Source organism: Oryctolagus cuniculus, chromosome 13 (genome assembly GCF_051225735.1).
Source record: "Oryctolagus cuniculus isolate XC-2025 breed Fujian yellow rabbit chromosome 13, ASM5122573v1, whole genome shotgun sequence".
Classification (NCBI taxonomy): Eukaryota; Metazoa; Chordata; class Mammalia; order Lagomorpha; family Leporidae; genus Oryctolagus; species Oryctolagus cuniculus.
Genome location: NC_142879.1, coordinates 36,913,817 through 36,937,337, shown reverse-complemented (window position 1 = coordinate 36,937,337; position 23,521 = coordinate 36,913,817). Strand labels below are relative to the sequence as shown.

At 47.6% G+C, this 23,521-nt stretch overlaps 1 long non-coding RNA gene and 1 pseudogene across 5 annotated transcripts in view; both read left to right on the top strand.

Annotated features, from left to right (window-relative positions):
* Positions 1-6,776: 6,776 nt before the first annotated feature.
* LOC149122544 (proteasome subunit beta type-3 pseudogene) lies at positions 6,777-11,977 on the top strand (annotated as a pseudogene).
* Positions 11,978-12,185: 208 nt separating this feature from the next.
* LOC127483400 (uncharacterized) overlaps positions 12,186-23,521 on the top strand; it is a 189,809-nt gene continuing 178,473 nt past the window's right edge. The window contains exons 1-3 of one of the 5 annotated variants that reach the window (XR_016219664.1): positions 12,192-12,835; positions 14,499-14,568; positions 15,003-19,513. This is a non-coding gene — a long non-coding RNA (uncharacterized LOC127483400). Of the gene's footprint in view, positions 12,836-14,498; positions 14,569-15,002; positions 19,514-23,521 lie in introns of those variants that run through there. The other 4 variants (XR_016219665.1, XR_016219666.1, XR_016219667.1 and 1 more) reach the window with 4 other exon arrangements.

Sequence of the window (23,521 nt, the reverse complement as noted above, 5' to 3'; positions counted from 1 at the left end):
GACTTCCCAGCGTTCTCGCTCACCTCTCCTTCCACTGCCTCCGGGGCGCAGGTAGGGATTTGGCCTCTGTCTCTGCTGCGCCTCGCCTGCCTGGTTCTCCTCCGGTGACGCAGGATGAAAGGCCGGCTCCCCAGTCCCCTTGGTATTTTTTTTTTTTCCGCCAGCGTTTCCCCCATCTCACGCTGACCCAAAGGCATCTTCGCATCTCATCTCGCACGGCGCCTTCTGCCTGCATTGTCTCAGCCTAATGTCGGAGTCTCGTGTGGTCTTGGCGTGAGCCGTCGGAGCTGGCCGAAGCCCACCTCAGAGGGGACACTGAGGAGTGTGTCGGTTTGCCACGACTACCACAACCAAGTGTCACACGCTGCGTGGCTCAACAACAGAAGCGCGCCGTCTCCCAGTTCTGGGTCTGAGTGTTGGTTCCGCCTGAGGCCAGGGAAGGGGTCTGCCCCCTGGCTTGTAGGTGACCATCTGCCCCCCGTGTCTCTCCACATCCTCTTCCCTCTGTGCCCATCACGATGTACAGTTCCTCCCACCCCCCTTTTTAGGGACACCAGTCATAATGGCTTGGGACTCATTCTAATGGGCTCACTTTAACCCATCACCTCTGCAAGGACTGTCGTCTCCAGGTAGGGTCACATTAGTCTTTCACATGTGAACTTGGGGGAGACAGCCCAACCCTTCACAAGGAAATGGTGCCTTCAGTTTAGGCACAAGCAGGACTAGGGCTTGGATTTTCTTCCTTCCATTACCCTGAGCTGGTGCTGTTCCCCTGTCTCCCCTCCAGCGAGGAGATGCTTGGTTTCCTGGCAGCCGCAGGTGGGATGAGAGAGACACATGGAACCCCTCCTCCTCTCAGCTCTAAGTTCTGGGCTGTAGCTCCCACCTGCTCAGTGCAGGGCCTCTCCTCCTGGGAGCACACCTCCCACTCTCAAGTCCAAAGGCAGCCTCTGGCCCAGAGCATGGGAGAGTATAAGGGCCAGAAGGGAGCTTTGGTCTCAAGGAGGGTGAGGGACCTGCACCAGGTCACGCGTGGACGGCTGGCAGCAGAAGCTGCCCTGGAGACTCGCGTACTTGCCCTTCTGTGTGGGGCTTTTTTTCTTTTTCCTTTCCTATTTTGGGTGTTGGTCAAAGAAAGTTAAAAGAACAAAGCCAAACAAGCCACAGGCACACACAAAAGCAAACCAACCATCAGCGAGCCCAAAATAGAGTGTGGGAACAGGACTTTCTGCACTTGTCCAAGAAGAACCCGAGGTTCTATAGATCTAGACAGGGAGGGAGTGCGGTGGGGGTCCTCTATTCCCCACACTTAGCTGTGGGTGCGGGGGACATAGGAGTCACAGGGGGTGTCAGGGAGCAAACCCCAGGGCAATGGCACCAAGGGAAAGGAGCTATGGCCAAGAAGGGAGGGGACTGGAGGAGAGGCAATGTTCAGTTTTGCTTTACTCATCCAGAGCAGTCATTGTCGGGAGAGTGGCTCTGTGCCTTAGGCAGCTCAGGGCGGGCGCTTTTCCAGATGCAGTACAAAAATGTGTGTGGTGGCCGGTGCCGCAGCTCAATGGGCTAATCCTCCGCCTGCAGCGCTGGCACCCCGGGTTCTAGCCCCGGTCGGGGCGCCGGATTTTGTCCCGGTTACCCCTCTTCCTGTCCAACTCTGTGCTGTGGCCTGGGAGTGCAGTGGAGGATGGCCCAAGTCCTTGGGCCCTGCACCCGCATGGGAGAGCAGGAGAAGCACCTGGCTCCTGGCTTCGGATCAGTGTGGTACGCCAGCCGCAGCCTCCATTGGAGGGTGAACCAATGGAAAAAAGGAAGACCTTTCTCTCTGTCTCTCTCTCTCTCTCTCTCACTGTCCACTTTGCCTGTCCAAAAAAAAAAAAAAAAAAAAAAGTATGTGGTTCCTGCCCTCAAGGTTTCTGTCCTGTGTTAAAGAAGAGGGATTCGCACCTGAATGCGATGTTTGTAGTGTCCAGTGAAGCTGGCTACCTGGCCCAAGTGTCTGGGCTCTGCCCATTGGTTCTGGGTGGTGGGTGCGGAGGCCAGAGGAAGCCAGGACACTGTAGGGGCTCAGATGCTGGGATCCTGGGGTCACGGACTGTGGTCCCAGCGGATCCTCTCCCACTACTTGTCTGGATCCCTAGTGGGCAGGGCTGTCGTGCTCTCTGAATGAGTTGGCCCACAGGCCTGCTTGCAGCTTCAGCACACAAGGCTTGGGGCACAGGTGTCCCACAGGATGGGGCAGGGCAGTGTCTGACCTCCTGGGCCTAGTGGAATGCACCCACCTATGACAATCGCTGTAATGAGATTTGTCAAGGCCTGTTCCACAACAAACAACTGTCTCTTGGACTTGTTAGTAACCAGGTCGCTGGACTTTATGATGGAATTGTTGGATGGACAACAGTTGAGTCTGGGGATAGCTGTGCCATGGCCATGCATGGATGTCATTAGGTCATTTAGCAGGGGCTAAACAGGGGCTGCTAGTGTTCCAGCTGTTCTGGGAGGAAGGAGTCTGGAGGCAGAGACATGTGAATACTTTGCACAGAGCCCGGCCTCTGGGGAGTGTGAGTTGATGTTAAGTTGCTGATTGCTGTCACTGTTGGGGTCTAAGAAGGGCTCCTGTTGCAGAGCGAGTGCAGGGCCAGGGAGGGGTGGGGTGCCAGGGCTCTTAGCTTGCAAAGCCCCATTGGTTTTGCCAGAGCTGCTCTCAGGCACCTGCTGAGTGAGACATTATCACTCTGCTTTGGGATCTGAGAGAGGAGTCAGTGAGTCATGTTCAGAAAGGGGAGCTTTTCTCACCTCCTAGAGGACCATGGATTAGAATTAGCCCTATTAAAGTCAGGCAGGGCAAGTGCTCGGTGAGGCCAGGAGGAAGATAGTCTTTCAGCTGATGCAGCTGTCCTCTGTCCTTTTCCCTGCTCTTCCCAGCTTTTCCTAGGGCTTTCCAGCCTCTCTGTACCGTGGGAGATTGGAGTGGGTTTTGCTACTTTTTGGTGGAATCATGAAATGCTGGACGTGATCGGCAGGGACTGGGGGGTGGGGGTGAGTGAAGGGATTCTAGGGAATGCCTCAAGACTCTTGGGACAGTCTCTTGAGACAGTTCTTGCATGTGCTGACATCCCAGGGGCACGTGCTGGGGTGAAATGGTGGCTCCAGTCGGAGTGGTTGGGACCTGAAGCAGAAACACAGAATTTGAGGGTCTTACAGTTCATCCAGGCCCATGGTTCTCAGTTCTAGCTGCACAACACAGTACCTGGGTGCTTTCTAAAATGTCATTGCCCAAGCCCCAGAATCTGGTTTCATTGCTTTGGGGAGGAGAGATGCTAAATATTTCTTTTTAAAAGTTTCCCAAGTGATTTTAGTGTGCAGCCAGGGTAGAGAGCTGCTGATCTTCAAAAGCTTTTTAATCTTGGAAACAAATGAACAGAGACTCCAGGATATTGGCCACAGGATCTGGATTCAAACCCAGCAACCTCACATCCCCCCAGCACTAACACTTTAGATGGATTTTCTTATAGAGGACAGTTACAGTCTTTATCCCTTAGGCCTGAATCTGGATATGGCCTTCAAATAGTGCTAGTGTACTCTCGCAGGACTGGGGAGAGTTAAGCCTGCCCCAGGGCTGTGTGAGACCTGTGGCCCCAGGAGCCAGAGGTGGTGATGAGCTTTTGGAGTCAGCAGAGCCTCGTTTCCAACGGTAGCTGTGCCACTGCCGACTCAACATGTCTGAAGTTCAGTTTCTTTGCCTGTCTTGTAACTGTTTCCTCAGAGAGTCAACTCAGACTACTTTTTTGGTTGTAAGCATCAGATAAGACCATGAAGATCTTAGCACACAATTGTGCTTTTTAGGAGACCAGCATCTCCTTCTTAGACTACTGGACAGTCTGTGCCTTGTAAAAGGTAGCAGTAGTGGTGGTGGTGGTTCTTACTAGTATATTCGTAAGCACTTGCCTTCTAGGTGAGTGGCTATCAACCAGGGAAGATTTTGCATGCCCAGGGAACATTTGGCAGTACTGTGGTGCCTGGGGTGGGGGTTTAGGGTTTGACGGGCACCCTTGGCATCTGGTGTGGAGAAGTCAAGGATGCCACGAGTTACAGTGCACGGAGACAGCCATCCCAGGAACAAAGCCTGATCTGACCCCATGCTGCCCAGGTCAACAGATTCTAGTTTAGATGTCTGCAAGGAAATGGGAGTTTGAAGTCCAGGACTGCAGGGTGCTGAGAGGATGCTAATTCTTGATTCTTGCACTAGTGAAGCACGGTGGCAGTGAGTTTCGAGGGCTGTGAACAGCCCCATCTCTGCTTCAGCACAGGGGAAGGGCTTTCCATCTCTTTACACATGAGTTGCTGTGGCAACCTGTAGATAATCAACATTGGGATTTTTCCTCCTTGGAGGTGCTGTGAGGATAATCTTGCACCCAAAGTTTAGAGACATTGGTTTGGGAAACTAAATAAAGACAAGACGATGGCATCAGGCCCCGTGGGAGGGCTGCCTTTCTCCACGGTCGTGCTCTGGGCACCCGGAGGTTGCATTAGCTCTTCTCTCTCATGAGCTCATCATTTATAAATGACATACACCAAAGCTGGAAAGTATGAAAGAGCTGGCAAATGAAAAACGTACTCAGCTTTCTTGCTAGTGCCTTGTGTCTTAACTTATTCATTTTAAAAATAAAGTAAGCATAATGCTGTTAGGCAAGATCTGTTATGCGAGAAGAGAAGAATGCGTGTACAGGTTCTCAGGCAAAGCACAGAGCATTTTCCTGTCTATCAAGATTACCCATTATTTAATTTTACTGTGGTTGAGAGAGTGGTCACTAGGTGGCACTATGCCCTCACCCGCAAGGATGCTCCTGTCCTAGACCCTAAGTTATGAATGTCAGGCTTGGAGTACATATCACAGAATAAAAAATATAGTAGCAGGAAAGATTTAGTTCTTAAAATAAGTCAGCAGCCCAGTGAAGCAAATACTACCATGGCAGGTACATTTTCTTGCTTGAACTGATGGAAAAGGGCATTTACTGCCTGCGGGCTTCTGGCTACAGATATCAAACCATCAATACACAATTAAATGAAGCCACGCAGCAGGCCTGGCCCCAGAAGCGAATGAGAACCAGCTGGGCTCAGTCATGGGTCAGGGATCTGGCACGGATGCCCTGCGTGACACGTCCAGAGTGGCCATGTCACCCATGCACAGTTTTCTCTACCAGAGCTGAAGCTGGACTTTGGGTGCTGGGGTGCGGGTGTGTGGCTGGCTGTTGTGAGTGTGCGGTTGTCATGTGCAAGCCTTTTCATGATCTGCTCCTCCTGAATTGTGAGAGGCCTGGCCTGCATGGAGGCATCTTTCCCGATTTTCAGCAGTAACTCTCGGGAACCACTTTTCTCACTAGTGAGGAGGTGGCGGTGTGGAGACCACCTAAGACCGCGGCATAGGACAGGAGTGTTGTTATGGTGACGTGCCCTGGTCACCCTGCTCTTCAGTGCCTTTGTGTTGCAATGGGCTCTCTAAATCAGTCATTGGGGGCTTATGGAGTCACTGCAGGCTCACCATCGTCTTGTCTCTTTTCTCCATCCTTTGTAGCCAGAACCGTGAAGTCCCGGTGAGTCATTGTTTCAGAAGGGGCAGGGAGGCATGGGTAGGAAGGTGACTTTGGAGCCCATTGTCCTGCATTCCAGCTCTGCCACCCACCAACTCTGTGACCCTGAGAAGGTCATTTCACTTATGCCTCAGTGCTCTCGTCTGTAAAATATGGATAAAACAGGCAGCCAAGTTGCAAACGAGCTGCTCTAAATGAGTTTCCGTCTCAGAGACAGAGAAAGCTTGGGAATAAAGTGGCCAGCCAGCCATGCGTGATCCTGGAGGAGCCCTTGAACTCTGAGAGTGGCCTTGAGAGTGGAGATGGGCAAATGCCATTCCCACTACTCGAATGCTTTATGCATTTTTGCTGGTGACTGCCCTGACTTGGTCTGTACTCATGCTTATTAAGTTGTTACTGTGTATCCTCCTGCTGTTTGGTTTAACATTGGGCAGTCGTGTAATGATGATGGGGCAGCAAACCTGGCACTGCACTTAGGGAACACTGGCCCCATGCAACATAAGTGTTCTCACACTGGGGCACATCCGAAGACATGAAGGTGGATTTCAGCGGGAAGCCCTGGTATGGATGGACTGTGGAATCAACCTTACTCAGGTTTACCTGGGAAAGCAGGTGGGCAGGAGGCTCAGCTGCCCATGGGAGAAGCAGAGGCTCTGCCTTTGTTCTCAGATGACCAGAGTCTTAGAGGCTGCTCTTGCAAGAATGTGCAGTGAGTTTTGTTCACTCATTCATGCTTCTTTCAGCACACACATGCACTCCTCTGTGTAAGTGCAGAGTCCGGCTTTATCCTGAGTTGCACATGCCCATCATGTTCTTTTTTTTTTTTTAACTTTTATTTAATGAATATAAATTTCCAAAGTACAGAATATTGATTACAATGGCTTCCCCCCCCATAATATCCCTCCAATCCACAACCCTCCCCTTATTCACTCCCTCGCCCCTTCCATTCACATCAAGATTCATTTTCGATTCTCTTTATATACAGAAGATCAGTTTAGCATACATTAAGTAAAGATTTCAACAGTTTGCTCCCACACAGAAACATAAAGTGAAAAATACTGTTTGAGTACTAGTTATAGCATTCAATCTCAATGTACAGCACACTAAGGCCAAAGATCCTACATGAGGAGTAAGTGCACAGTGACTCCTGTTGTTGACTTAACAAATTGACACTCTTGTTTATGGCCTCAGTAAGTACCCTAGGCTCTTGTCATGAGCTGCCAAGGCTATGGAAGCCCCCTGAGTTCACTGACTCTGATAATTTTTAGACAAGGCCATGGTCAAAGTGGAAGTTCTCTCCTCCCTTCAGAGAAAGGTACCTCCTTCTTTGATGACCCATTCTTTCCACTGGGATCTCACTCGTGGAGATCTTTCATTTAGGTTTTTTTTCCCCCAGAGTGTCTTGGCTTTCCATGCCTGAAATACTCTCATGGGCATTTCAGCCGGATCCGCATGCCTTAAGGGCTGATTATGAATGCCCATCATGTTCTAAATGACATGGGCTCAGCTGGGTGTCCCCCACAGTTGCTATTCTCTCAGCCAGTTGTGAAATTTGCCACATGCAAGGGGAACCTGAAACTACTGGTCCAGTCCTGAGTGATGCTGCTGCTTCTCCCATTTGTCCACACTCTTCTCCCGTTTGGCAGCAGTGACTGGGCATCCTAGTACACTGCAGTAGTGTCTGTTATGTCCACGTCATGGCCATGAAGGGGCAGGACAGTACAGCCACTGCTGCAGACCAGTGCTTCGGGATTCAGGCTCAGGTGGCAACCACAGGCTTCCGGGAGGTCTTTCTCGTGGGTACCTGGCTATACGTCGGCCTGGCTGGGCTCACCACCAATGTCCAGACAGTTGTGCAGCACCTTAAATGCTGATTGAACCTGTGTGAGTGGGAAGGAAGGTCCCTCGTGAGCATGGTGGCCAACCTCTTGTCTGAGATGGTTTGGTCTCTACTACACCGAGCTGGTCATTGCTGGGTTGGACCCAGAGACTTTTAAGCTCTTTATCTGTTCTGTAGAATTCACAGCTGCCCCATGGTGACCGGTGACTTTGTAGTCAGTAGTCAGTGGTATCTGTGCTGAACAAGTGTATGGGATGTGCAATTCCTTCTGGTGGTCCAACATGGGTTAAGAACACCTGTGTGAAACCATCTCCCAGGCCATACAGCATGCTGTGCACTGGGATGAGGTGTCAGGCATAGGATTCACATCACTGAAAAGGACAAAATCACCACCTGGACACTGAAGGCCTGAGTGGACTGTTTCCAGAGTCTACTTTTTTTTTTTTTAAAGAATTATTTTAGGGGCCGGCTCCATGGCTCACTTGGTCAGTCCTCTGCCTGTGGTGCCGGCATCCCATGTGGGCTCCAGGTTCTAGTCCCGGTTGCTCCTCTTCCAGTCCAGCTCTCTGCTGTGGCCCAGGAGGGCAGTGGAGGATGGCTCAAGTGCTTGGGCCCCTGCACCAGTGTTGGAGACCAGGAGGAAGCACCTGGCTGCTGGCTTCGGATTGGCGTAGCTCCGGCTGTGGCGGCCATTTGGGGGGTGAACCAATGGAAGCAAGACCTTTCTCTCTGTCTCTCTCATTGTCTAACTCTATCTGTCAAATAAAAATATAAAAAAAGAATTATTTTATTTATTTGAAAGACAGAGTTACAGAGAGAAGTAGAGCCAGAGAGAGAGAGAGAGAGGATTTCCATTTCACTGGTTCACTCCCCAAATGACCGCACTGGCTAGAACCGAGGATCTGAAGCCAGGAGCCAGGAGCTTCTTCTGTATCTCCCACGTGAGTGCAGAGACCCAAGGACTTGGGCCATCATCTAGTACTTTCCCAGGACATAGCAGAGAGCTGGATCAGAAGTGGAGCACCTGGGACTCGAACTGGTGTCCATATGGGATGCTGGCATTGCAGGCTGGGGCTTTAACCCACTGTACTACAGCGCCGGCCCCAAACTTCTTTTTTAATAAGACAAATTTTCTTTAATAAAATAAAGGATAGGCCAGACTCATAACCACTGGGCTACTGAATGTGGGCTAGCTGGGCCAGCTACTCTTTAGGGTTGAGCACTCCCCTTCTTGCAACAACATGGTGGGCAGTCTCCAGTACCCTTCAGAAGTCAAACCTTTGGGTTGGAGCTAATTCTTGACATAACCCTGATTTCCAATTTGTTGGCATCTCAGCATTTCCTGAAGCTCCTTTCAATCCTTAGAGTCGTCAAACCTTGTCAAAAGAACGAAGCATCCCAGAGCAGGGTCTCTGAGCTTTGCAGTGTAAAGTGTGTTTGTTACCTTTGCCTGTCCCCCAACACGGTTGTCCATTGTTGTTCTGTGTTATTAGTTTCAGTAGGGTAGCTGGGAAAGGGAATGAATAATCGTTGAAGGCACACCATGTTTCAGTTACTTATTAGGTGCTTTATCTACATACTCTCACCTTCTTCTCAGCCACCTTGCTGGACAGCTAGTTAGCTCTGACTTAGACATGTCCTTAAGGATGACCTTGACCTTACTCATACAGCTTGAAGATGTTATACTTTGGCTTTAAGCTCAGATCTGAGCTCTTCCTAGTGCCTCTTATAGCTGAAGTTTGTGCTTTGATGAACATATATTTATTTAACCACCTTTTGTGCAAAAAAGTACTGACCCATGTCCAAGAGTATGATGGGGAGAAGTATAGACAATGGTTGTTGCCCTCAGGAATCACAACACAGTTGTGGTACAAAAACTGACAAAGTCTTTCATGAGCCACATGAAGAAGTGTTACAAATATCCAGGAAGAAGAGGTGAGATGCAGGGGGCCGGTGCTGTGGAACAGTGGGTTAGTGCCTTGGCCTGAAGCACCAGCATCCCATATGGGTGCCGGTTCTAGTCCCAGCTACTCCACTTCTCATCCAGCTCTCTGCTGTGACCTGGGAAAGCAGTAGAGGATGGCCCAAGTCCTTGGGCCTCTGTACCCACATGGGAGACCTGGAAGAAACTCCTGGCTCCTGGTTTTGGATTGGCACAGCTCTGGCTGTTGTGGCCATCTGGGGAGTGAACCAGCAGATGGAAGACATCTCTCTCTGCCTCTGCCTCTCTCTGTAACACTGTCTTTCAAATAAATAAAATAAATCTTCAAAAAAAAGAGGTGAGATGTGCTACAGGACTTGGGTGAAGAAGAGACATCTGGGTGGTGAGTGGAGGTCCATGAAGAAGGCAGGAAATGAATTAGTTGTTGAAACATGAGTGAGATTTGAGTGGGGCCAGAGAATGGACAGTACACCTGCAGCAGACCTGCACAGTGTCTTCTGAGATGGAGTTGCTTCATGTTGAGAATAAGGGATGGAAGAGCAAGAAGGTTGAGAAGAGTCTTACTGCCAAATTCTGGGGTTATGACTTCGTCCTGAAGGCTGTGGAAGAATTTCCAGCATTCTTTAGATGGGGTGGGGAGTGGGCAGTGGTTTGAGAAAAGTAGAAGTTTTAGAAACATTAAAGGTTAGAAATGGTAAAGAAGGAAAAATGGTAGGAGGGCTTGGAGAGAAGAGAGATGAGGGAGGAGAGGGAAAGGGAGAAGGAGGCTGATCATTTACCTCTGTGGCTGTGTCCAGTAACATGCCGAGAGACTTTATAGCACCCAGAATCTCTTATCTTTAGCTTAGCTTTATAAAACAAATGTTACTACCCTGGGCTGCTAAGATGTTCATGCGTCATTACTGTCCTAAAAACAGCTGTTTCTCTTCTTCCTGGGAACCTAGGGAGACTGGAGATTCTTGGCCTGCTTGCAGTTAGTGGTGATCATGGATATCACCTGCAAGCCTAGCTTAGAAATCCTTCTGGGAAATTGTCTCTTCTTTTCCCTGCCTACCAGTGGATGTTGATGACCAAGGTGGCAGTTTTGGCTACTGGGGGCTTATCTTTGCAATTGTCATTCTCAGGACTCCAGCAGGGACCCCAGGTCTCTGTCTTAGCTGGTGAAGACACAGGAGGCCTTTGGGCCCGAGGGACTGTGGGAAGGGGTCTCAGGGGGTTGGAATCTCTGTGTCTGATCCTTGGGCTGCGTGTGCAGTCTTGTGGTAAACTCATAGTGTGTGGAGAGGGGACTCTGGAAAAAGATGGGTCGTTCTGCTCATGTGGGCAGGCAGTGGCACAGTGCTTGTGTTTCAACCATAAAACAAATATGTTCTGTCATCTTTTATAGATAAGAAGACTTGTAATAACTTGGCTGTGAGTGACAGTAGGGAGGATGAAAAGCAAGTGATAAAAGTGATTGATTTTATAGGGTGAATAAATGACCATGTTTGGTGATTGATTCAAGTGTTAAGATCTCAAGAATATGGATAAAAGAGGAGAGATTAGGGAACAGGGAGAAGTCATCCCAGAGAATGGCTTCTGCCCCATCTTAAGCCAAACTCCCCACCTGTGCTCTGCTTCCCAAGCTGAGCACAATCCTGGCTGCCATCAAGGGCTTCACTGCTGCGCTTGTCTCTTCTTCCTCTCACTGCATCTTCAAAATTTCCTTCTCTGAATTCCATCCACCAACACAAAAATGTGCGCATCTTCTACCCTGAAAACCTTAATCATGCCTTTGTTGTAACTCCTCCTCTATTTCTCTGCTCTTTGTATCAAAGATCCTAGAAAAGGTCACCTGTCCTTGCTGTCTTTGTTTTAGTTATTTAAAAGTTCTTTATTTTTATGAGAGAGAGAGAGAGAGAGAGAGAGAGAGAGAGAGATTTTCATTTCCTGGCTCACTTTCCAAATGCCCACAACAGATGGGTCTAGGCCAGGTTGAAGTCCAGAGCCTGGAACTCAATCTAGGTCTCCCACATGGGTGGCAGGGACCCAAGTACTTGGGCCATTGTTACTGCTTCTTGGAGTGCACATTAGCAGGAAGCTGGAATCAGAAGCAGAGCCAGGACTTGAACCCAGGCACTATGATACGAGATGTGTGTGTCCCAGCCAATGGTTTAGTCACTGTGCCAAGTGCCTGCTCTGCTGTCTCTTGTTTTGTCTCTCACCAATTCTCTCATTGGTCACCTTCTCCACATTCTGCTGAAACTGCCTTTGTTTCTTTCTTCCTCTTCCTTTTCTTTCTTTCTTTCTTTTTTTTTTTTTTTTTTTTTTTGTGACTGCCATAATGCTAAGCCTAATGACAGAGCCCCTGGCTCCAGCTGACTACCTGAAACATTGTCTTGGCTTTGGTTCTGGGACTTCACTTCCAATTTTTTTCTTATCCCCTAGCACTTCCACCTGGGTCTCCAGGGCTGCCCTTCCATCCATTTCCTAAATCTTTCTTTCTTCAGGCTCATTTGATGAGTGCCCGTGGACCCAGGGATTAAACCTTTGTGTAAGATAGAGCTCCTGTGGATACTATCCCCCACATCTTTTGTATTTTCCTTTAAGGTGCCCATTGCCATCTGAACATTTTATATTTATTTTTCAATTATTTTGTTTTTATTTATTTATTCTCCCTTTATTTGAAAGGCAGGTACACACACCCCCACACACACCCCCACACACCCACAGATCTTTCACCCACTGGTTCAATCCTCAATATCTACAACAGCTGGGGCTGGGCCAGCCTGAAGCTAGGAGCTGGGAACTCAGTCTATATCTCCCATGTGGGTTGCAGGGGCCCCTGCACTTGAGCCACTACCTGCTGCCTACCAGGGTGCACATTACTGGGAAGCTGGATTGGAAACAGAGCTGGGACTCAAACCTCAGTTCTGTGCTACGAATTGTGGGCATCTCAAACAGTATCTGAACTGTTGTGGCAAACACCTTCCCTTATCTTTGGCTTCTTGTCTGAGTTCTCCCATTCATGAGGCAGGGCTCATGCTTGCTTGCTGCTGTATTTCCCACCATGGGCAGTCCCTGCCCAAAGTGTGCACCCTGCACCTCTGGAACATGGAGTGGACAGAGACAAGTGCATGCCATTGGGAGCATTGAATAGGGAGAAAATCTGGCTTCAGCAATGATGGCTAACCGCTTTTTAGACCTTGTGAGCTGCAGACACCCAGGTGGAGGTGCTGGATTTTCCAGCCTTATTCTGGGAGGGGCCAGGGGAGGGGTGAGTCTTTATCAGACCAAAGAGCGAGTGATTCTCAGGATAGAGGAAAGCAGAGGCTGAGGCCTGGGCCGGGAGGCTGGGGGGACAGGTCAGGCCTGAGGAGCAACGGAGACCCAGGCGGTGCAGTGAGGACCAAAGTAAGAGCTCCCAAATGAGAAGCTGACCGAAAGTTTGAAATGTAGAAAAGTCAAGGAAATGTCACCGAGTTGGTAAGTCAGTCATTGGAGATTGCAACAGGTGGGGGCAGGAGAGATAATGATTGAAAGGATACTGGAAGGACTGATGTAGGTTCTTGTGACAGGGGTTTGGAAAGGCAAGGAAAGCAAGGTTCAGGGAATAGAAGTGTGATGGGAAAGACTTTTTGTCCCTTAATGTTGGGGAGTCCTGAACGTACGTCCCACTCTGCTCATTAGGGTTTCTGGAGAGCCCGGGTTCTCAATAAGCGAGACCAACAAGTCAATATAAAAATTTCTTATGTTGACAAATAATATTTATGCAACTGCATAAAAAAACAACAGATTTACATCTAGCATAGCAATAATGTCCTGCAACTAACAAATTAAGCTCTATCATTGATAAATAATAATAATCTAAATCCTTAATGAATTGACGACATCCATGAGTCTCAGGCCTGACCAGCAACAGTTCAGCTCTCACCTGGAGAAGTCCGGTATTCAAGGGTGAAATTCTTTTTCCGACAATAGCCTTACTTCATCGCTGGAACCTAGAGAGCCGGCCCAACAGGGATTTTCCTCCCTTGATTGAGAGTGAGAAGGTGTTAAAGGTCAAACACCCTCATTTAGGGAAAAATTGATGAGTCAATTAATGTGGGAGGTTTGACTCATGATTGGGACTTAAACATTCTTCTGACGCTCACTTCACCTACTGAGTATCTGCTATATGCCAGACCCATCCAGGACATTGAGGAAGACCCAAAGAGAGGTTAATCTAGGCGATCTCTGTCCTCAGGAAGATAGGCGCATACTTGATCTTTTTATAAGCCCTTTGTTTCGCAAGCCCTGTCATGTGTGTGATTGTGAGATGAGTATTATTACAGTTATCTTAATTTTTATAGTTGAAGTTAAGTGAACTGTCCAAGTTTGTCTAGATAGTGATGAATTTTTAAAAAAGATTTATTTATTTATTTGAAAGGCAGAATTATAGGGATGGAGAGCAGAGGCAGAGAGAGAAAGATCTTCCATCTGCTTGTTCACTAGTCAAATGACCACAATGGCTAGGGCTGGACCAGGCCAAAGCCAGGAGCTTCATCCGGGTCTCTATAATGGGTGCAGGGACCTAAGGACTTGGGCCATCTTTTATTGCTTTTCCAGGCACTTAGCGCAGAGCTGGATAGGAAGTGGGGCAGCTGGGACTTGAGCTGGTGCCCATATGAGATGCCCAAATGGGATGCTGGCACTGCAGGCAGCAGCTTAACCCACTGCACCACTGCACTGGCCCCACAGATAATGATATTTACAAACTTAGAACACTTACCATGTGCAAGGCCCCCTTCCAGCACACTTACATATATTTATTAATTTAATCCTCATGGCAGCCATATGACGCCGGGGCCACAAATTGGACAGTTTACCAGTGAGAAAATGAGTCCAGAGAGGTTAAATGACTTGCCCAAAGCTTGTTCCACAGCTTGCAAGTGGTGAGCTTGAACTTGACTGCAGGCTGTCTTGTTGGAAGACTGGGTGCCCACAAAGAAGTCAGAGTCCTTACACTTCTATCTGCTGTCATCAGGCTGATCACCAGACCCGAACACCCAAGCCCTAAGCCCTACCCTCTGTTTTCACCTCATGATCCTATGATCCTCTCCTAGCTCGAGCCTCCCACCCTTATGCTTGCTACTTCTTCCTTCCTGAGGCAACAGGTGGCACCCAAACTTCATGTGCAGAATCCCCCGGGGGAGCACTGACTACTGCTGGCTCAGACGGTGAGTGGAAATTACAGAACAATACTGCACCAGGTCTTAGTTTAACTTCGCTCATTTCCCCGAGTTCCACATTTTTGTTTTGTAGACTTTGTAAGCACAGTAATATTGCCAAAATAATTTGGATAAATACAAGCCCTGGTGTATTTATCCTTGGCTGGTGATCCAGGTTTTCCTTTCTTTGCCTGTCCAGCCTGTGTTGTGTGTCTGTATTAATAGCACACAGCCATGAAGATGCTTTATCATGCTTCTGTGGGTCAGAGCCTGGGACTGTGAGTGCTGATGTGGCAAGGAACAGCACTGAGATATGTCTGAGGACTCATGTTGGGGGAAAAAGCCGGGGCCTGTGAAGGTCCTATATATTTTAACAGCTTATGTTGAACCCATGTGAAAGCACATGGGCCTTTTTTTAAAAAGATTTTTTATTTATTTATCAGATAGAATTACAGACAGTGAGAGAGAGAAAGAGAGAAAGGTCTTCCCTCCATTGGTTCACTCCCCAAATGGCTGCGACGGACAGAGCTGCGCTGATCCGAAGCCAGGAGCCAGGCACCTCTTCCTGGTCTCCCACGTGGGTGCAGGGCCCAAGCACCTGGGCCATCCTCCACTGCCTTCCCAGGCTACAGCAGAGAGCTGGACTGGAAGAGGAGCAACTGGGACTAGAACTGGCGCCCACATGGGATGCTGGCACCGCAGGCAGAGAATTAACCCAAGCACAAAGGCCTTTTGACATCCAAGACTTGGGTGATGTTGCTCGATTTGTACTTATGGTTGAACTTTTGCAGTGATCACCAATGTGAGAACCAGTTATATGCTAGGAACAGGGAAAAATATGACAGAGCTACTGATGCCTAAAACCTGAACCCTGACCCAGGGGACTGAAGGCTAACAGAAGAAATAGGTACATAAATGATTGCCTCATGTCATCATGTGTGTGGGCTGTTCCAGAGGAGAGTAGAGTGCTCAAGAACACAGATGAGGGGCATGGAGAGGCAAGCAGGGCCAGGCCTTCTTCAGAGAGGTGACAGCTGAAGGTTGGGTGAGTGCAAGTTGCTGATTGATCTTGCATTAGTGGGTTTACTGTTTAGATTGAGAGTCTCCTTGGGCTAGTGTGATGTTCTACATAGGAGGAGGTTGGGTGAGATATGAATACTCATACAAAGATCTATCACAATGCCTGTAGTCTGAATTATGACATGTTCTCTTCATGACACGTGCTGCCACTTTAACCTGCAGGGGCTACATGTCAGCTGGCCTCAGTGGTGTGATTCTTCTTTCTATGGTGCAGGTGACTGGATGCAGGCATGGGTGACCTGAGGAAATGAGGACCCTTGTCTCCAGAGTCCTGCCTATTAGCTTGATTGCCACTTTCTTGGAACAACTATGGAAGAGGGGTCCCCCTAGAGAGGACCTTGCCTCCATCCTGGTCCCCAAATTTGGTATTATTGGTAGGGTTCACTAGTGCCTTCCTCAGACCATGACATGGTCATGTTGTTACTCTCACCTGCCCAGACCCAAGAGTGAGGAAGTAAGCCCAGAGGTTCTAGTTTGTGGATATGCTTTGCTCCATTTCTCCTAATTCTCCCAGGATTTTTCATAGCATATTGAATGAGAAGGACACATGCTTGGTTTTATGTAGCAATACCACGTACACTTTGACCTTGACTAGTTCTAATTATAAGCTGCACTTTTTGTTAACAGGTTTGTACTTTTTTGAGGTTACTCTGAAACTTAGGTTGGATTCTGCATTAAAAGCATTTTATGCATTTTATACAGTGCTGGACACATGCCTGGACATTACAGAAATAGATTACATAAAATACATAGCTCATTTAGCTGGTCGTGGCTCTAATGATGTGGTTCTTGGTTGAAACAAGCCGTTTTAAGTGCTTTTGAAGTTTTTGTGGCTTTCGTATTTTTCCTCCTGAGATTATGAGAATATCTTGGCTATCCTGCCTGTAGTATTTCCAGTTTCTTTACTCACTTGAAAAACAATTTTCAAGAGCTGACTTTGTGCAGGTGTTGTTTGAGGCACTGGGTATACTGGCGTGATCCATTCAGATGTTGATTGTGCTTTGTAATCACCTGCTAGGATTCCCGCTTTAGACTGAGCCGGGCAGCTGCTGTGGGCTGAGTGAAGTGGGCTCTTTCCAGGTGTATTTGGGTGAGGTTGATGGGCGACTCTCTTTCCACGTGGCAGGGCTGGTGAGGGCCTGGCTGATCACAGCTGGTGAACCAGCCATCTTCCCAGTCTTCACCTGCCTTGGCCTCTCCCTGCCATGGACTTACCTCAGCTCTGCCTCCTGGCTGGGCAGTGACACGCCACTCACCCATCATCCTGCCATTTGTTAGGCACCGAGAACATACCATTCCCAAGTGAGGCCCAATCCTTTGTCTGTCTTTCCTGCTGTAGTTGCAGTATACTCGAACCTAACCCTCCACTCACCCTGGCTACAGGTCTGCACATCTTGGAAGCTATAAGAAAATGCTTTTATGCTGGAGTCCCACCCTGGACAGACGGAGCTGGCATTTGGGGGTGAGGCCTTGGATTGTTTTATTTTTGAGACATATTTCTCAGGGTCCTAATGGTGGTCAGAGTTGAAATAAGCTCTTGTGAAAAACTTAACTGGAGAGCAGCACCCAGACTTTCCCTGGCTTTTAGTAGTCAGTGGTGGGATTGTCTCAAACTGATTCCCCAGGCTGTTTCCCTAGATTTCTTTCTGGAGTTTGGAAGAGCTTATTTTGAAGATATGGTTTCTGGCATTTTGTTCTAAGTGGATTCTCTTTATATTTTTTGATGAGTTCTGAAAGCTTTTTGCAATGATGAAGCAACCTCTTGCTGGTGAGTTGGGACCAAGATAATATATACTTTCTTACCTACAAAATGGGGATATAACAAAAGAAAAATGTGCTGGGTTAATTTAATGTAAGCATTAAACATTTATTAAATATGTATCACGTGCCCTGCATTGTGCTAAAGGTATGTGTGTGTGCGTGTTTATATACATGTATGCAAGATGAGTAAAATTTGAACATGACACTTAATGAGCTATCAGTCTACCAAAAGGGAAAATGTTCATAAAAAGTGATTGCAAATGCTATCAGAGTGGCACACTCTCTAAGAGCATAGAGAAGGCAGTGGAAAAATTGATGGCTCAGTTAGTGTGATCTCGTCTGGTCTGGAGTTGGATTCTGGCTCTTAAACTTCTGAAAAGACATTTAATATTTATATACTTTAGTTTTCTTCTCTGTAACCTGGAGGATGGGTTATTGTGAGGATTAAATCTGTAAATTATATGGAATATGTAAACTTAAATTGGGCAGTAGTGTGCCAAGGAAAATAGGAAACTCTTGAGAAAGGAGAGAAATTATTGTTGCAAGATTACAAAAGAAACACTACCATGTTTTCTGTTTCCAGTGATATTATAAGAGTCTGGAGGGGCAACCTAGCAGTGACTGAGCAGAGGTCATCCACTTCAGACATAGGTAGGTTAGTCAAGCCTCTCCTACGGAGAGGTGCTGTCCAAGCAGCCCTGGGTATGTTTTGAACCTGTTGGTGGCTTGCCTTTATCTTCTGGCCAATGGAAAGTCCCTGTTCACAGAGCTGGCATGAGGATAAGACCCCACATGGGGATCACATAGAACTGCTCAGCTGATGGCTCTGCATTCTGCCTCAAAGACTGTGCACCTGGCTGGAGGTGGCCAGTATTCCAGGGGCTTTGAGGGGTGGGATAGTCCTAAGAGCCGAGGCACCGCTGAAAGGAGTAGGAGAGGGGGATTTTGATGCTTAAGTTTGGTAACATTGGCCCTTCTTTTCAAGGCTCCTTTTGTCTAAGTCATCTACCTCTCCAGCCGACACTCTTGTGCTTTGCATGTGACTTAGCAGTGGGATTAAGTGTGCCTCTGGATTCAGGGGACAGTGGTAAAGGAAAGCCATCTGACATTCTCATCTGCATGAAGGGATAAACTGTCCTAGACTCTAATCCACAAACTACAGTGTAAAGCTATTAGGCAGGGCTCTAGGCAGGACTCTTTTGGTCAGAAGTAGCTATAGTGGCTCTTCATACCTGGTAGGTAGTTTTGGAAAGACAGAATATGCATATTAATTCCCTCCCTCTGTAAAGTGAAATCCACTTGCATGCAGTATTGGCTTGTTTCAAAGCATGCAGGATTCACAACTGTTGAATAGAAGGTGATGAGCCTGGAATTAATTTTTCGGGCAAAACCAGAACTTTGGGGCCCCAGACCCTTTCTTGGTGGTGGTTTGCTCTCTGGCTTAACTGCTCTGAGTCTCTGGTCCTTACTTTGCTCACAGGTAATGGGAATCTGTACTCTGCCTCCTTTACAGGATTGTGCAAAGTTAATAAGATGGCTGAAATAACTCTGCAGTTGCAGATTGGCTCAGGATACTCCACTTAGTGTAAATTTATGGATGTGGCATAAAATCAGACAATAACCAAGAAAGTGCTTAACCGTAAACCCCTCTACTTTTATTTTTGGCTCCAACTCCTTCCCCAGAAGCAAGTACTGGGGAGCAGCAATGGGGATATGAGCCATGAGGCTGAGGCAACGGCTAGTGCTGGATAGCTTGTGTCTTGGAAAAATGTGAGGGTTAGGATGCATATTCCTTTTATGCACTAGTTTTTGGGGAAGAATGTTACTTTGAATTCTCTTCTTTGGAATCGAAACAATGGCCATGTTTAGATTCTAGAAAAGGGGTCATCTGAGAAGCTGTAACATTTAATTGCTATATTCTCTTTTATTTTTTTTAATATTTATTTTTATTTATTTGAAAGACCGAGCTACAGAGAGAGGTAGAGACAGAGAGGTCTTCCATCCACTGGTTCACTCCCCAGATGGCCACCAACAGCCAGAGCTGTGCCAATCCCAAGCCAGGAGCCAAGAGCTTCTTCTGGGTCTCCCACGTGGGTGCAGGGGCCCAAGGACTTGGGCCATTTTCTACTGCTTTCCCAGGCCATAGCAGAGAGTTGGATTGGAAGAGGAGCAGCCGGGACTAGAACCAGGGCCCATATGGGCTGCCAGCACTTCAGGCCAGGGCTTATCTGCTGTGCCACAGCGCCGGCCCTGTTGCTATATTCTCTTAAATTTAAAACATCATTTGCTAAAGGAGAAGCCATACATGGCATTCCATGATAACGATTCTGTGTTCACAGTGGTCTGGGGAGCCTGAGACCTCTTGGAGACCTATAGTCCACTTTAGTAGGGTGAAGACTTTGGGAGATATCATAGAAAAGATATGGGTTTAAATTTGTTTAACCAAGTACTTTCCAAGCTTACTTGACTATAAAACCCTTTTACACACATAACACCTACCTGAAAGTGAAGGGGAGTAGCATTTTTTGACCTCCTATTGCAGGAAACTAGTTTGCAGATAATTTATAGATGTTTTCTTAATTTTTTCTTATATTAACTTTTTTATACATTGCAACTTTTAAACAAATATTTTTTACTTTTAAAATTTTGTTTAAGTCAGGAGTCACTGTGCACTTACTCCTCATGTAGGATCTCTGTCCTTAATGTGCTGTGCATTGAGATTTAATGCTATAACGAGTACTCAAACAATATATTTCACTTTGTGTTTCTATGGGTGTGCAAACTGTTGAAATCTTTACTTAATGCATACTAAACTGATCCTCTGGAAAAAAAAAAAAAAGAAAAGAAACTATCAACTCCCAACTTGACTCTCACTGGGATTAAACATGACAATAGGTCTGACCTGATTTCATCATCATTAAAAAAAAATCATCCATTATTTTTCACTTTATGTTTCTGTGTGGGAGCAAACTGTTGAAATCCTTACTTAATGTATACTAAGCTGATCTTCTGTATATTAAGATAATCGAAAATGAATCTTGATGTGAATGGAAGGGGAGAGGGAGTGGGAAAGGGGAGGGTTGTGGGTGGGAGGGACGGTATGGGGGGGAAGCCATAGTAATCCATTATTCGTACTTTGGAAACTTATATTCATTAAATAAAAGTTAAAAAAAATTTTGTTTAAGTTTCATGTAATTCATATACACAGATTTAGGAACATAGTGATACTTCCCACCCTACCCTCCTTTCTGCCCATGCTCCAATCTTTCCTCCTCCCTCTCCCAATCCCACTCTTAATTTTTACAAAGATCTACTTTCAGTTTACTTATTGATCATAGAGTTAACCCTACACTAAGTAAAAGAGTTCAACAGATAGTATGAAGAAAAAAACCTGTTTGTCAACGGAAGAGACAGGGCTGCATACAATCATCGAATTTCAAAATGTCCGTTTCACTCCATTGCATTACATTTTAGGTACTCTATTAGTTTTCCAAGCTACATATTTTCATCCCCATTTTACAGATGAAGAGATTGAAGCTTGCTGAAGGTTACTCAGCTAGTAAATAGTAGAGCTGAGGTTTGAACCCTGGGACTGCGTAACTACAAATCCCATCCTCTTGCCACCTTGCCACACTTCATAATATTACTCCCATTTTTAACCAAGAAAGCAAGAAGGGAGAAGTGGGAAACATTAAGGAACTTAGTTTGAGGGCTGGCCATTTGGGTGCAAGTTTAATAAATTTTCCCCCCATGGATGCAGCCAGGATCTATCTGCCAAGACAGATTCTTGAAAAGTGGCCAAATCCCATAAATTCAAAGATGATTTTGCTGAATTTATGCTCCTGGGCTTGGAGTACAGTGATTTTTAGATGGGTCAACAGAGGCCACAGCCTTTATTGTGATCCTCCCATTTAAAGTAATTCTTTCACCAAATTTTCCCCTCTTCTCTCTCTGGGAACTCAAATGGGTTATAAAATATACCCCTAAATTCTGCTAAAGAATAGTTGGCTCACGGGATGAAAATATCTGATGATGTTTCCTGTTCCCCAGGGCTGCCTCTGGTCTGTGGCCCCCTCACCCTCAGGTACCCCTCCAGATGAATGTTTCTACCTGAGGGTTCTTGGGAGGAAGGGGCTGATGTAGGGCTGTGGGGCTGGCTACAGGGCTGATGTACTCAGGCTGCTGACCAGAGAGCTGTGGGTGTTGCTTCTAATTAGAAGTCGGCCTCTGAGGTCCAATGGCTCCTAGCGTCTTGGTGCCCCTCCTGGTATTAGAAAAGCATTTTGCCACCAAATATGGCTTCAAAGAATAGTTTAAAAAGATTTACTTTATATGGTCTGTCCTAGACATTTTTTTAAAGATTTATTTTATTTATTTGAAAGACAGAGTGTGGGGAGCAACTGGGACTAGACTAAGTTACTGGAATTAAGACTTATTCTATGCATCTGCTCTCCCACAATATGGCGCTGGGGAGGAGTAAACTTCTACGCACCTGCCTCTCGCCAATTTGACTGATAAGCTGCAGGAGCTGATCCTGCTCCTGATTGGAGGAGAGCAGCATGCTCGGCGTGTGGGCAGCAGAGTTGGGATTGGTGGAAGAGGACTATAAAAGAGGAGAGAGACAACATGCACCAGGAACATCTGAGGGAACACCTGAGCAGCCCCCGAGAGAGCCGGCCGGCGGTGTGCCGCTCCTCCGCGGAAGCAGGGAAAGTGGCAGGGGGGGCCGCCCCTCCACAGAGGTGGAGGGGTCAGCAGCCAACCCGGGAAGGACCAGCAGCAAACTCGGGAAGGGCTGAGCAGACAAAAGAACAGCTCAGGGTCCTGTGTCGTTCCTCCACGAATGGGGGAGCGACATAATGGTGCCGTGACTCAGATATGAAGCCTAGGAGAGATAATGGTGCCGTGACTCGGATATGAAGCCTAGGAGGGATAATGGTGCCGTGACTCGGATATGAAGCCTAGGAGGGAAGAAGCGGGAAAATACCGGAGAGAGAGACTAGCAAAGAGCCTAGGGAAAAGCCGGACGGAAAAAGTGCCGGGAGAAATCTAGGGTTGAAAGTGAAAGTGAAAGCTAGAAGAAATTTAGACTCGGATACGGACTATGGGAGAAGCTAGGAGAAAGCTAAGATTAAAAGTGAAAGTGAAAGCTAGAAAAAACTTAGACTCGGATACAGACTGTGGGGAGAAGCCAGGAGAAATGAGAGAGAAATATTGTTGGAAGAAAGTTAGGAAATATACCGGGTAGAGAAAAATACAAGCTAGGGAAAATGAAGCCGCGGGGGTAGGCCAAAGCGGAGACGTAAGCTAGGTTGGGATTCGTCAAGTCAGCCTGGGGAGCAAAAGACGGGAAGCCAAACTGAAAAGCAGAGACGTAAGCTAGGTTGGAATTCGTCAGGTTAGCCTGGGGAACTTAGACTGAAAACTAAACCGAGCAGCGGAAACGTGAGCTAGGCCGTGACTCGCAGAACCAGCCGAGCGCAGAGAAAGCGCGCGGGGCACAAGCGGAGAGAGCGCACAGGGCGCGAGTAGATAGGAGAGCGCCGGGCTGGCGCAGAGGCCATGGTACGGGTGCGAAGGGTGCGAAGGGCGCAGAGACCATGGAGCGCGCGCAAAGCTGGGAAGCTGCGCAGATGCGAGAAGCACAGGCTGAAGCCGCGCAGAGCTGGGAAGCCGCCGTGGGGCGGGTGCTGGGAAGCCGCGGGGATAAGAGAAACAGAAGTATAGAAGTAAAATGAGAGAAATAGGAATGCTGGCAGATAGAAGTAAAATAAGAGAAATAGGAATGCCCGGAGATAGAGAAATAGAGAAAAGTAAGGCCTCCCCACAACATGGTGATGAGAGGGCTCGGATTCGGTCTGTCTGATTTCTCCCGGCACTTTTTCCGTCCGGCTTTTCCCTAGGCTCTTTGCTAGTCTCTTTCTCTGGTATTTTCCCGCTTCTTCCCTCCTAGGTTTCCTATCCGAGTCACGGCACCATTATCCCTCCTAGGCTTCATATCCGAGTCACGGCACCATTATCCCTCCTAGGCTTCATATCTGAGTCACAGCACCATTATCTCTCCTAGGCTTCATATCTGAGTCACGGCACCATTATGTCGCTCCCCCATTCGTGGAGGAAC